This window comes from Chionomys nivalis, chromosome 11 (genome assembly GCF_950005125.1).
Source record: "Chionomys nivalis chromosome 11, mChiNiv1.1, whole genome shotgun sequence".
NCBI classification, from domain to species: domain Eukaryota; kingdom Metazoa; phylum Chordata; class Mammalia; order Rodentia; family Cricetidae; genus Chionomys; species Chionomys nivalis.
Window position 1 is genome coordinate 13,539,114 of NC_080096.1, and position 12,625 is coordinate 13,551,738.

Consider the following 12,625-nt stretch of genomic DNA (forward strand, 5'->3'; position numbering starts at 1 on the left):
CAGTCTGCCCCCTTTCTGTGTGTCACCCTGAGGTGGGAGAGAGCAAGATGGAGAGTCCTCCAAGCCCCTCAGCACTCCTCTGCAGCAGAGCTGGCCGCTACAGGAGGTGCTAACTCCCGCTGGGTCTACAGTGAGCAGGCTCTTGGAGAAAGGTAGGGTCATCTCTGCTCTGAGCCAAAGATGAATACCACCATGTGACACTGCCAGGCCAGGCGCCCTGACAAACTCCACATCAGAAAGAAAGAAGAGAAGAATCAGGGCCAAGGTGTGCACTGGGATTACAAGCTCATCAGTCTGTCAGTCAGTCAGCAAGGCTAGGAAGTTTCCCGAGCCCCTGCAACCAGTCTAAGGCTGAAGCACCAAACAGATGAGCTCTGTGGCAGGATGGCTGAGAGGGAAAGCACCTGTCACCAAGTGTGGCAACCGAGTTCAATCCCTGGGGCTGACACAGAGGAAGGGAAGGGCTGACTGCCCACAGATTGTCCTAACTTCCACAAGTGTACCTTGGCACATGCACGCGTGCAAAAACACAAGAAAAATGAACTAATTTTAAAAAGGGCTCACTCTAGCTAATAAAATAAAATATAATAAACTGTGCCACCTGCTGCCTCGGGGTACTGGAGGGTGAAAGCCACTCTCGCTCACTGAGCCCCTTTCCAAAGTTTCACACAGGTGCTATTTAATACTCCCTTGATTAACAGTCACAAGGGCCATTGTGCACCACGCACCGCAGAAATAACAAAGGGACAGGAGGTGGAGGAGAGAGAGAGACTGAGTGGGGCAAGACCAGTAAAGAGCAAGGGGAACTTGGTGTACAGAGGGCTGCAGCACAGAGAACTAAGTTCCAGCACCTTGGAACTAAGTGCGGAAGGTATGTTGAGAGAATGACGAGGACTGGGAAGGGTGGGGGAGGAGAATGGGGGTGGGACAATCTGAGGGCTGGCAGCCATGGAAGTCCCCAGAGCCAAGAAGAGATTTTGATTCCTATCTAATGCCTGCTCTGGTTCAGTTCATCTCAGGACTTCTAAAGGCCCAAACGAGCCAGTCGAAGAGTCTCATAAAAAACCTTACGCCACATTTGGCTGTAATGAGCCACAACCTTCGAGGATTGTTGCCATCTAGACTCTACTAACCACAGCAAGCAGGGGCCCACTTTGTATCCACCAGACACAGCACACTGCTAAATGGAGCCAATTTTATTTTCACATATACATACGTGGCAGATTGTTAAAAAAAAAAAAAAAAAAAAAAAAAGGTCTGTCCCTTGCTCAAGATGGTTACACACGTTCATTTATTCTTAGAGAACGAACTCTAAAGAAAGGAAAACAAGGTACTCCCAACCCCTGCTGCTGCTCTGTTTAACGAGGCATTCGGCAGTCATGAAGTTATTACTTGTGCCATCCACTTTTAGGCAAGGTATGTCGCCAAGGCCACAGGGACATGGATTTGGCTCACAGGCACAAGACGCTACTGTAACATGTCAGGACACAGCAGAGGTGAGCTGATTAACTCCACTTCCCGAGTCTGTTCCCCCATCAACTTGGAACCTTGGGCCGGGCAGTGGTGGCACACGCCTTCACTCTCAGCACTCAGGAGGCAGAGACCAGTCTGGTCTACAGAATGAGTTCCAGGACAGGCTCCATAGCTACAAAGAAACCCTGTCTCGAAACACCACCACCAACAACAACAACAAAAAAGCAAACTTGGAACCTTGGACGTTTCTTCACCTCCACCAGCCTCCATGTGTGCATGAGATGGGGACAGTCATGGTACGGTGACTTGGATAGTAATGCATATGGGATGTCAGCACACAGCAGCAGTATGTAATACCTGGAGCATCTTTTATAAATATCACTCAGTCCTCACATATGTAAAACCTTGATCTAAGGGGCTGGAGAGACAGCCTAGAGGTTAAGAGCATGTATTGTTCTTCCAAAGACCAAAGTTCGATTCCCAGCACTCACACCAGGGGGCTCACAACCACTTACAACTACAGCTCCCTCTACACTTCTAGCTTCCGGGGGTTCTCTTGCTCTCTCACAAGATATCACTATTTTAATTATTTTATAATACCCCTCCTGTCAATGTTCAATCCCATTTTGCCCGCAGAGAAATGAAACCCCAGGAGTGGGACATGTGCTCAGCTGGTAGAATGCTTGCCTAGCATGTGCATGGCCCTGGCTTCCATCCAGCATAAACTGAGCATGGTGGTACATGCCTGCAATTCTAGCACTTGGGAGGCAGACAGGAGGCTTACAAATTCCAAGTCACCCACGCCTATATAGTAAACTCAAGACTAGACTGGAACAGGCGAGACCCTGACTCTAAATAAGGGGCTAGACATGTGCTGGAGAGATGGCTCAGTGGCTATGAGTCCATAATGCTCTTGCAAAGGACCTGCGCTCCGTTCCTCGCATCTCTATCAGGAGGCTCATAAATGCCTATGACTCCAGTTCCACAGTATCAGACACTTCTGGCCTCTGTGCATGCACAGCCAAACACAATCATCCTCGCACAGACTTAAACACAGCAATTTTTTTTTTTTTTTTTTGTTTTTTGTTTTTTTGTGACAGGGTTTCTCTGTGGTTTTGGAGCCTGTCCTGGAACTAGCTCTTGTAGACCAGGCTGGTCTCGAACTCACAGAGATCCGCCTACCTCTGCCTCCCAAGTGCTGGGATTAAAGGCGTGCGCCACCACCGCCCGGCTTAAACACAGCAATTTTAAAGAAAGAATAGAAACTCTAAATGATTCCATTAAAGCTAGCGTTTCTCACCCAGAGATGACTTCTGCAGGACCTGCCATGTTCTAGGAGATGCTGAGAGACAGACACATGAGAACACTTTTGCCTGTCACAAGGGATAGAGATGCTGCCAGCATTCAATGACGAGGGGTCAGGGATGCCACTGAACTCCTCACAATGCAAAGGACAGCCTCCCTAACAGTCAGTTTTTATGTTTTGTTTGCAGGGGGAAGGTTGGAGAAAGGGGAGCTTGCCCCTAATACCTGGTCATAGCAAAGACCCTCTTCAAAAAAAAACCTGGCATCCACTCAGGCCATAAAAACTAGGGTTCTAGAAAACAGACATTAGCAATCTTCCTCGGAATTCAAAAGAAAATGCCTATATACTTAAGCTGAGCTAACTTGCAACTGTAACCCCTACACACTGGGACTTTGTGGGGGTTCTGAATAACAGAAACTTGACCTGTGAAGGTCAGAATGGGAGAGTGCCATTCTGACTCTGGGCACCCCCAGAATCCCAGCATGCCATTCCTCCTCACCCCAAGAGGCCTCTGCAGAAGGCCTCCCTTCCAGCCAGCCAGACTGCACCCGCTGGCAGGGCACCCCGCTGGCAGGGCACCATTCCTGCCCCGCCAGTCAGGAGGACTCTGTACTCGTCCCCAGTCATCTTAATTGGAAATGTTTCACAACAAATTTCTGGGGCTAAGGATGTTTAACTCTCATTAGGTTAGGAAATGACTAAAGGCTTCCCGTAAGTGAAGCAACATGGGAAAGCCTACTGACAGCCCGTAAAATGTTAAAATTAGAGTGGATGGAGCCACTCACCAGAGCTGTCCCAAGTCTAAGGGGTCCAAAGGGAAAGAAAACAGCACCAAGAACATGAGGAAAACAGATTATGGTGAGGGAGTCCCCAGGGGACAACCCAGGAGATGCCCCCATTTTCATAAGGTCCAGAAAGGTCCATTCCTTTCATAAGGTGTGAGAGAACGTGTCTGCTATACATGGGTGCCTATGACGAATACAGGCTTTCTAAGTGTGGGGAAGTCACACAGCTACCAGAGACAGAGGATGGCCTTGTCCAGGTCTTTCAAGTCATGCTGTGGCACTTCAAATTTTGCTCATCTGTGGAGTCAGCAGACAATACCTAAGGATATATTTTTTAAATATTTACTTTATGTGTATGGATGTATTGCTTGCATGTCCATGCTCCCTGCAAATGCCTGGTGCCAATGAAGGTCAGAAGAGGGCATCAGACCCCACGGAACTGGAGTTACAGACAGCTGTGGGCCACCATGTGCATGCTGGCAATCGAACCTGGGTCCTCTGAAGAGTGACAAGTGCTCATAACCACACAGCACCTCCAGCCTCCTAAATAAAGTACTAGGAGGAAATACCCAGGAGCAAGTGAAGATGAGGTACAGCAGAGGAGAACATCTTTCTTGTGGCTAGGTTGTCTGTGATGCCTCCTAAACGAATCCTGCTCCTCCTTCCTCATTCTAAATGGAGACGCATGGCTGGGTCCCTCTCTCCTGCCGGTCTATAAAATCATCATTCTGGACTCACAATTCAACAACTACGCATTGAGTGCCAACCTTGGGCCAGGCCCTGAACTTGGCCTGACGCATGAGATTTAGTCCCAATTACAGAACTGTTCAAATAGCCGCCGTGCTGTGGAATGTGCATGTGAAAGGGACATAGAAGACACGGGCATAGCAAAACGGAGCACTTTACCTGTCCTGTGCCATCTTCTCAGGCTGTCCTTCCTCAGTTTCTTCCCTTTCTGTAACCTGCAACCCCTTGACTAAAATGGCTTCTTCCAAATGCCCTCCTTCAGAAAGCAAGCCTTCTGGGCTCTCCCTCCCAGAGCACTGGTGGTTATGGGATGGGATGAAAAGGAAGCAGCCAAAGAAAGGCCATTTTACCTCACCTTCCACGACTCTCTGCCCATTCAATTACTCACTCAATAATTATTTATTGTTTCCTAGGAAACAGGCTCTGTTTTTGATGCTCAGAAGTGAACACAAAGTCCCTGGTCTTTACAGAGCTTACAGTGCAGTTAAAAAAAAAAAAAAAATCAGAATCAATTAGGAAAAAACCACCCGGGACAAGAGTTTGAGGGTACGGAAGGACAAGGGCGGTGGCTTCTAAAGGACATCAGCTGAGGCAGGGAAGGTTTGGCTTTTGCTGGCTTTCACATGACAAAAAAAAAAAAAAAAGTCACAAAACTGTCTAACTTGCCTGGCAACAAGTAAAATAATGTCCATATGGACAAGAACTAATAATCAAATAAATACCATAAGCTAAAGTATCCGCCGGAGAGCACAAACACCAGAATGTCATCCAGTCTTCTGAAGACAGTCAAACCTGCCCTGCTAAGCACACACAGAGACAATTTCCCCGGGAAATCATCAACAAAGAAAGAGTATCAGTTCCTATGCAGGGACACCAAGAGCAGGCATGTCCCAGCCTGTGATAAGCCCGAGCTGAACACAGACAGTACAAACACTATCCCCGCACTGATAAAGCTGGACAAAGCCCACTAATAAGTCCAGAGGACTCCTAGGGACATGAGGGTGGGGTCTGTACCCCAGGCAGCTCCTGGGAGCCCTGCAGGGTCACAGTGTACCTCAGCAGTACAAAAGGGAAGGGCTGATGAGACCCCTTCTGTCCTGAGAGCCAGCACAGCACAGGGAGGGGATGAGCTGCTGGGATCTGTGTGAGTGGTAACTGGGCCTTGTCATGAGTGACCTGGACTCGCTTACTCCCAAGTCACTCATAGCTTGCTTAGCCTAGGCCCTAGCTTACAGCCTCATTTCTCCATTAGTGTTGCTTTCGAATCTGTCAGAGGGAAGCCTTGCATCTCTGTGCTATGTTCTCCAGATTCTTAACTCTAAAACCCACTGCTCTGTATAGGAGCTTCTGAAGAGTTCCACAGAGAAATAGTAACACACTGAGGAATATCACAAGAGACTAATTTTGCAAAATCAGCTATAACTAGGCACTCTATGCCCCCATACAACGTGCCTGGCCAACCTCCCTCTACTGTACCCACTCGTGTCCACACCCCTTTCTTCTTGGAAGTGGGGTGTGTCTATGGCTGTTTTAGCAATCCTACAGCAAGACTAATGCTGAATGGCTTCTGAGGATAGGGAAGACTGGCAGCTACTCTTCCTGGGGGCCCTCTGAAAGAGACAGGCCCTAAGCTCCAGAGCTATTTCTGGCTCACTGTGACTATAACAATATAAATCTTTAGGCCAGAATGACCTGGCCAGGATGCCCCTGAGTCAATGACCCATAGAAACTGCCAGAGAAACTTTGGAGACACCAGGCCTTGGGTGATCTTTTTGGATGGCAGTAGCAAGCAAAGCTTTTTGTGATGACCACTGGGCAGCAGTCTGACTAGAGATGAGCTTTGGGCAGAAAACACTGGCAAAGGACCTTCTCCCCACCTATGCTCCGAAGGCTGCAGGGTTAAGGGGCAGAATTAAGAGGCTGAGGTGGTGTCTAGGAGACAGGAGGTAGGTGGAGAAGCTGAAGCTCAGAGTGCATCCCGTGGAAGCACAGTGTATCTAACTCCAGAGAGAAGCAGAAACTCATACTGGAGAAGACAGATCTGGACTAGAAGCATCTGAATGTAAACAACCCTGGAAGCCTTGAAGTCTGCAGAATTGGTGCCTCGGTTTACATTCCTGAGAGGTTTAGTGAACACTCACTTCGTAGACAGCACAGGGGGAAGCTGCTGGCGCCTGGAGGCTGGGCTGACTTACCACAGACCCGTCTCACTTGACCAGGACTGGCCTCGGATGGTCTTGTGACCCAGCAAGCAATTGTTTTAAAAACAGAATTTGTTTTCTGCTTTGGAACTTAGAACAGTTTGTGCTGGGGGCTATCTGGGAGAGAATCAAGGGCAAACTCAGCCTCTGTGTCAGGTCACTCTAGAAAAATGCACATTTTGGTTTAATAAAATGAAAAGCAATTCTTCTATTGAATGACCGTCCCACACTGATGATAGTGGCCCAGACACAAAGTATCCTTGGGATGGCCTTTGTTTCCCGGGGAACATCTTCTACCAAGGGGTCAAAGCAACACCTGGATGGGAAGAGGGTACTCCCTGAAACGTTGGGGTCTACTGCACATTACCATGGCTGGCTCACTGAAATCTTTAAATTGGACTAACACAAACATCATGTGACATCCAGGGGCCATTTAGCGCTCTTCTGGATCATATGGATGGCCCTAGAAAATGGTAACAGCTCAGGAAGAAAGGAGCTCAGGTCCCTGAACAGCCAGCCTGGCCTGTCAGCTTGACAGAAAAATTAACTATTTAAAGTGACCGGCAGGGTGGCAGAAGCAATGTCATTTTGATAGTGCGTCCTTCCCACACTGTGGAACTCCCTGGGGCATAAAGACACGCCCAGGACACACTCTGGGCACCCCAAGACCCATTCTTCCCTGCTTTCTAACTTGACACAGGCTTTCCATGTGGGCTGCCAAGAGTCTCTAGGAAGGAGGGTATCACTTAAGTTGCCAGTCACTCAGCACCAACAAAGGAGGATAGGCTTGAAAGCAACATCCACCCTTGCCCTGTGTGCTATGAAGCATGAGGACCAACGGCTCCCGATAGTTGCAGTGCGAAGGCCGACAGAAGGCCAAGGGCGGACAACGCCATAGCAGCTGTCGAGAAGTCCTCCTTGGATCTGCTGCACTTTGCAGCCTGATTCCTGAAGCTTTCTGACCCGTCCGTTTATCCCACCGAGGCTGCAGCTGAGAACAGCTGCACCACTAAACCATTCCCTACTGGGCAGGACTACAAGCCCATCTGAGGTCATCAAAATTGGACCAGCGTGATAGGCCTAGAAGAGTCCCAAGATGCCTAGACATCTGACCCAACAGTGGGAATTTCCAAGTGTTTCTCCCAGTATGTTTATTCCAATGGAAACTCACTAATGGGATCACAGGTTCCCCGTCTAGTTCCAGAGCCACCATGGATGGCCCTTCCCTTCCACTGTCCTTTAGGAACTGAGGCATTCGAAATCGCACACTCGGGAGCTGGAGTTGTGCTCCTATTTGCAGTCTCAGCCTCCCCTGCAGAACTCTAGGTAGGTTCTTCGTGGGGATTAGAATTCACTCTACAAACCCAGGGGAAAGGCAGAGTTCTCTGAAAGGAACAGGCCCCAAGCTCTTGGGAGGGACAGCTGTGCTGGCACCTTCTGACACTGGTAGACCCGCGCTCAGCAAGCAGGTCTACTTTTGGGCTCTTCTGGGCATCTGTGGAGGCAGATACCCTTATTTCCTGTATCCTCCACTTTTCAACACACAGACGGTGACCACCTATCAAACCCACACATATGTCCTGTGTGCTAAAACTCAACTCCCTACCAGGACTTCTACAGGCGGTGGCTGCCTGAATCTCTCACAGGAGCAGCTCACTCACCTGCTCAGGCTTGAAAAACTGATGGGAGTCTCAGAAACCTGCCAAGGGAGGCAACCTGTGGCCCAGGTTAATCTGTAACTCAGCAGACTGGCCATGTAACAGCAAGTGAACCAGGACCCAAACACAAACCCTTCATTCCACACTCATTACACACGCTTGTGCTTTCCACCTGCTCAGAGCTTAACCGTAAGCAGAAACTTGAGAATGAAGCTCAGCTTGCCTCCTCCCCCAGTAGAATGTCGGAAGTTCTGTATCAGGAGAATGGACTATGACAGTATTAAAAGGTCCTGGGTGCCCTGGGTTCCCTGGAAGGAAGAGGACACATGACTTAGGCCACTCAAAGTTTTTGGGTGAAGTGCTCATCGTTAAGAACATTCAATGTGCAAAGCAGCATAGCATGTGATGCTGAGCCACTGGTCACCAGACCTGTGTCCTGGGGAAGATGGCACCAGTTTCACAGGCAAGCAAAGGGAGTCAGGAAGCTCAGGCCACCTGTCCTGGAGCCAGAGCACTACGACACAACTGACCTCAATGCCTGAAACATTCTACACAGGCTGCTAACCAACAGGCTCCACTCGAACACCAACTTCCAGGAATAGCCTGCTGGCTCAGAATCAATCAGCAATAGTGAGAATCTTCTCAGGCCGTGCAGGGCTGGGGCAAGCAGTCCTACCACCAATCTGTCTCCTTGGATTACAACCGGAGTCTCTCACACACACACTGCTACTGACAGGTGATTTCTGGAAAACACTAAAGCCTTCTGGAGACAGTTTCTCTGGTTGATGGTTTCCTGGCCCCCGCAGAAGAGTCCACAGGGCGCCATCACCTATGGTCTGCTCATTAATGGCTCACAGATGTCTACAGCTGCCGCCTCTGCACGATCCTGGCTGGTTTCGTATAACCAGAGACTAATCCTCCACTTTGTCAACTGGCAGCGAGACACATAATTAGGGGCAATCCTAAGACTTCTTCAATAAATGGCATGTGTGCTGTCCATATCCACCTCAATGGCACTGGAAACACAAGAAGACTCTTCTCCAAAGCCAGACAATTAATCCAGAGTGTCCCTGTATTCCAAACACAGAAGAAAGCTGTTTGGAAAACAGTGGGCGTGCACTGGCCAAGAGAAGTGGGTTCCTTTTGTAGCAGGGGCAGCCACTGACAACCTTCTAAACATATTTACAAGGTAGCCTGGATGCAATCTGCAATATCTGGACATGGGTTTGCCCCAAAAAAGCATGTGCACAGCTTTCAGAGGCTGGAATCAGGTCCAATCAGCCGATAGCACAAACAGAAAGGTCCCAGAGCAGTGATATGTAAAGAATGTGGAGCAGGGCTAATGAAGACTCCACCAACCCAAGCTTTCTACCTAGAAGCAGGGCAGGGCTGTTTCTTGACTTAGGTCTAAAGGAAGGTTTAAAAGGAGCCCAATACTTGGGCATCAAATAAGCACTGGGCAGGCTGGGGTGTTTCTTGCCTAACACAATGAAGCCCTGGGTTCGAGCCCCAACACACACAAAAAAATAAACCAACAGCACACATCTATTCTAAAACATATTTTAACTTTGAAATTCACCCACATGTACTGATCAGACCAAGGCCTAGCTACCACCTCCAGCACCGTTTCTTTGGGCAGGGTCATACCCGGTCCTCTTTACTAGCTATTTTGAGTGCATAGCTAAAAGCTACCCCCTTGAGGTGCTGTGCTGTGGAACACTGCAGCTCCAGGCAAATGCACCTCTGCACTTGAAGATTCCTATTTCCAGGCCATGTGTGACAAAATTCGGAAGGCTGTACCCAATTTCTGCGAACTGCTGTCTGCTTGTCCCAGCTCAAAGGTTAGACACCACACACCACACTGAACTGTCAGTCGTGGGTACAGTACAGCAGACTGTAATAGAATCCTACGAGAACCTCCCCACATCCCTCCACTCTATCACCAAAGCTGCTCAGCTGATGGGAACCACAATGCACATTTTCCCAACATGTGACATGTTTGTCCTTTGTTTTGTTTTAATTTTTTTTTTTCAAGGCAGGGTTTCTTTATGCAACTCTGGCTATCCCAGAACTTGCTCTGTAGACCTTGAACTCAGAGATCTGCCTGTCTCTGCCTCCTGAATGCTGGAATTAAAGGTGTGTACCACCACCACCAGGCATGCTTGCAAATTTAAACTAAGACCTGGTACTCCTCTCTTCCGGTTTACATCATGACCCACAGGGCAGGGAGATGCCAAAAGAAATGATACTTCCTGGCTCACTGTTCAAGACCCAAGACAGGCCGGGCAGTGGTGGCACACGCCTTTAATCCCAGCACTTGGGAGGCAGAGGCAGGCGGATCTCTGTGAGTTCGAGACCAGCCTGGTCTACAAGAGCTAGTTCCAGGACAGGCTCCAAAACCACAGAGAAACCCTGTCTCGAAAAAAAAAAAAAAAAGACCCAAGGCAGACACCTGGCAAATCTGGGGCTGGCAGACAGGACCTCAGAAGCAAGACAGAGGAGGGTGTCAAGTCTGCATCTGCCAAGTCCTAGCAGTAAGGGTCTGAACAAGTCCATCACTTTCCTGAGCCTTAAATTTTTTTTTCATCTGTTAAGTGGAAACAACCGTAATCTTTCTCAGGCAGGGTTACTAGAAGCGCCTGTAAAGAAACCACAGTCTAAAACCATGTCCAGAAGAAGCAGGAATTACCAAGACCTCATACTGATGATCTGGGTGCAGAGACCAGCTCCAATGTTCCTAAGTGAAATTCAAAGCCAGGCCTGCCCTCTGCTTATCAGTTAACACTACCCGAAGGCATACACGTAGGCAGCCTCCAACAGGGGTCTGGAAAATCAATTTGGTCAAAAATCAGTCATTTTGGTTCTTCAGCTAGACCAAAGCAATCTCTACCAAGTGCTCAGTTATTCTTCCACCAACAGATGTGGCTCTGGTAAACCCTTTACCAGCAAGCTACACCTGCAGAGGCCTGAAACCTTCCCACCCTCTGTCCTCGAATGAATGCTGAGTGCAATGTCTCAAAGGAAGCTGTCAAGGGAAGAAGTCAAACACCCATGAATGGGCAGAAGGAATTAGAGAGGGAGGCACCAACACCCGCATTCCAAAATGTCCTGAGACCAGGAACTAGGCTCAACCCTGGGCAGTACTGTTGAGTACCAGGCTATCAGACTACCATCTTAAGCAGCCCTGATGAGGTCAGGGCAGCTTCCACTAAGCCAAAGTGGCAGGCTCCACCTCATGGCCAAAACAGCAGCAAAAATATAGCTTATAGCTTTGTATGCATATGTATAGGTACATGTGCATATGCACAAATGTACATACATGTGCAGGCCAGAAGACAACCTTTCTTATTAGACAAGGCCTCTCACTGGCTTGGGACTTACTAAGTAGGCTATGGGGACTAGCTAGCAAGTCCGAGGGCCCTACCTGCCTTGTCCTCCTTGCTGGGATTGTAACACTCAGCTGAGGTCACTGCCCTAAGTGCTCTACAAGCCAATGCTCCCTGTCCTAAGACCCTGCCACTTCTCTGTGATATTTCCACAGGAGGAGCAGTCAATTACTCGACATCTGGGTTGGTACACTGAGTTGCAGAGGAAGTGGACAGCACCCTAGGTGAGGAGCAGTGGAGGGAGGAGCACTGAGCTGCAGAGGAAGTGGGCAGCACCCTAGGTGAGGAGCAGTGGAGGGGAGGAGCACTGAGCTGCAGAGGAAGTGGGCAGCACCCTAGGTGAGGAGCAGTGGAGGGGAGGAGCACTGAGCTGCAGAGGAAGTGGGCAGCACCCTAGGTGAGGAGCAGTGGAGGGAGGAGCAGTGGAGGGGAGGAACACTGAGCTGTAGAGGAAGCGGGCCGCATCCTAGGTGAGGAGCAGTGGAGGGAGGAGCAGTGGAGGAGAGGCGCACTGAGCTGCAGAGGAAGCGGGCAGCATCCTAGGTGAGGAACAGTGGAGAGTTGGTCAGCAAATTCAGACCCCACCAGGTCTGTGTGCATGGCCTGGGGCAAGCCTATAAATTCCAAGCTCAGGCTTCCCCTAGAAGACAAGGACAGTGACATCCCTACTCTGTGCTATCCTCTTGAGAGGAAATGGGGGTGACTAATACATACGTGGGGCACTCGATGTACAGTGACCTTTACACAAGCGTCAACAGGAAAGAGAGAAGGAATGAAAAGGTAAAAAAATCTCGCATATCAAACTAAAGGCCTCTCTAGCCACCTCTAGGAAACTCTACATTACAGCATGGCCTGGAGATCCATAAGCCTAGATGGTTCCACAGCCAGATCGAAGGGGCATGGACGAGCCTGCTGATTTGGACACATCTCTATGTGCATCTGTGTGAATAGACTTCTGGGAGACCAGGGGGACCAATCTCTACAGATCCTAACACTCAGTTTCTCAGAATGGCGCTTCTCATCCCCATGCAGATAAACTCATCCTTATGCGTATGACAGCTTTCACTAA

The 12,625-nt window shown here is 49.2% G+C and overlaps 1 protein-coding gene across 2 annotated transcripts in view; it reads right to left on the reverse strand.

The window, feature by feature from the left end:
- Capzb (capping actin protein of muscle Z-line subunit beta) overlaps positions 1-12,625 on the reverse strand; it is a 104,506-nt gene that overhangs the window by 55,899 nt on the left and 35,982 nt on the right. The gene's annotated exons all lie outside the window — the stretch shown is intronic.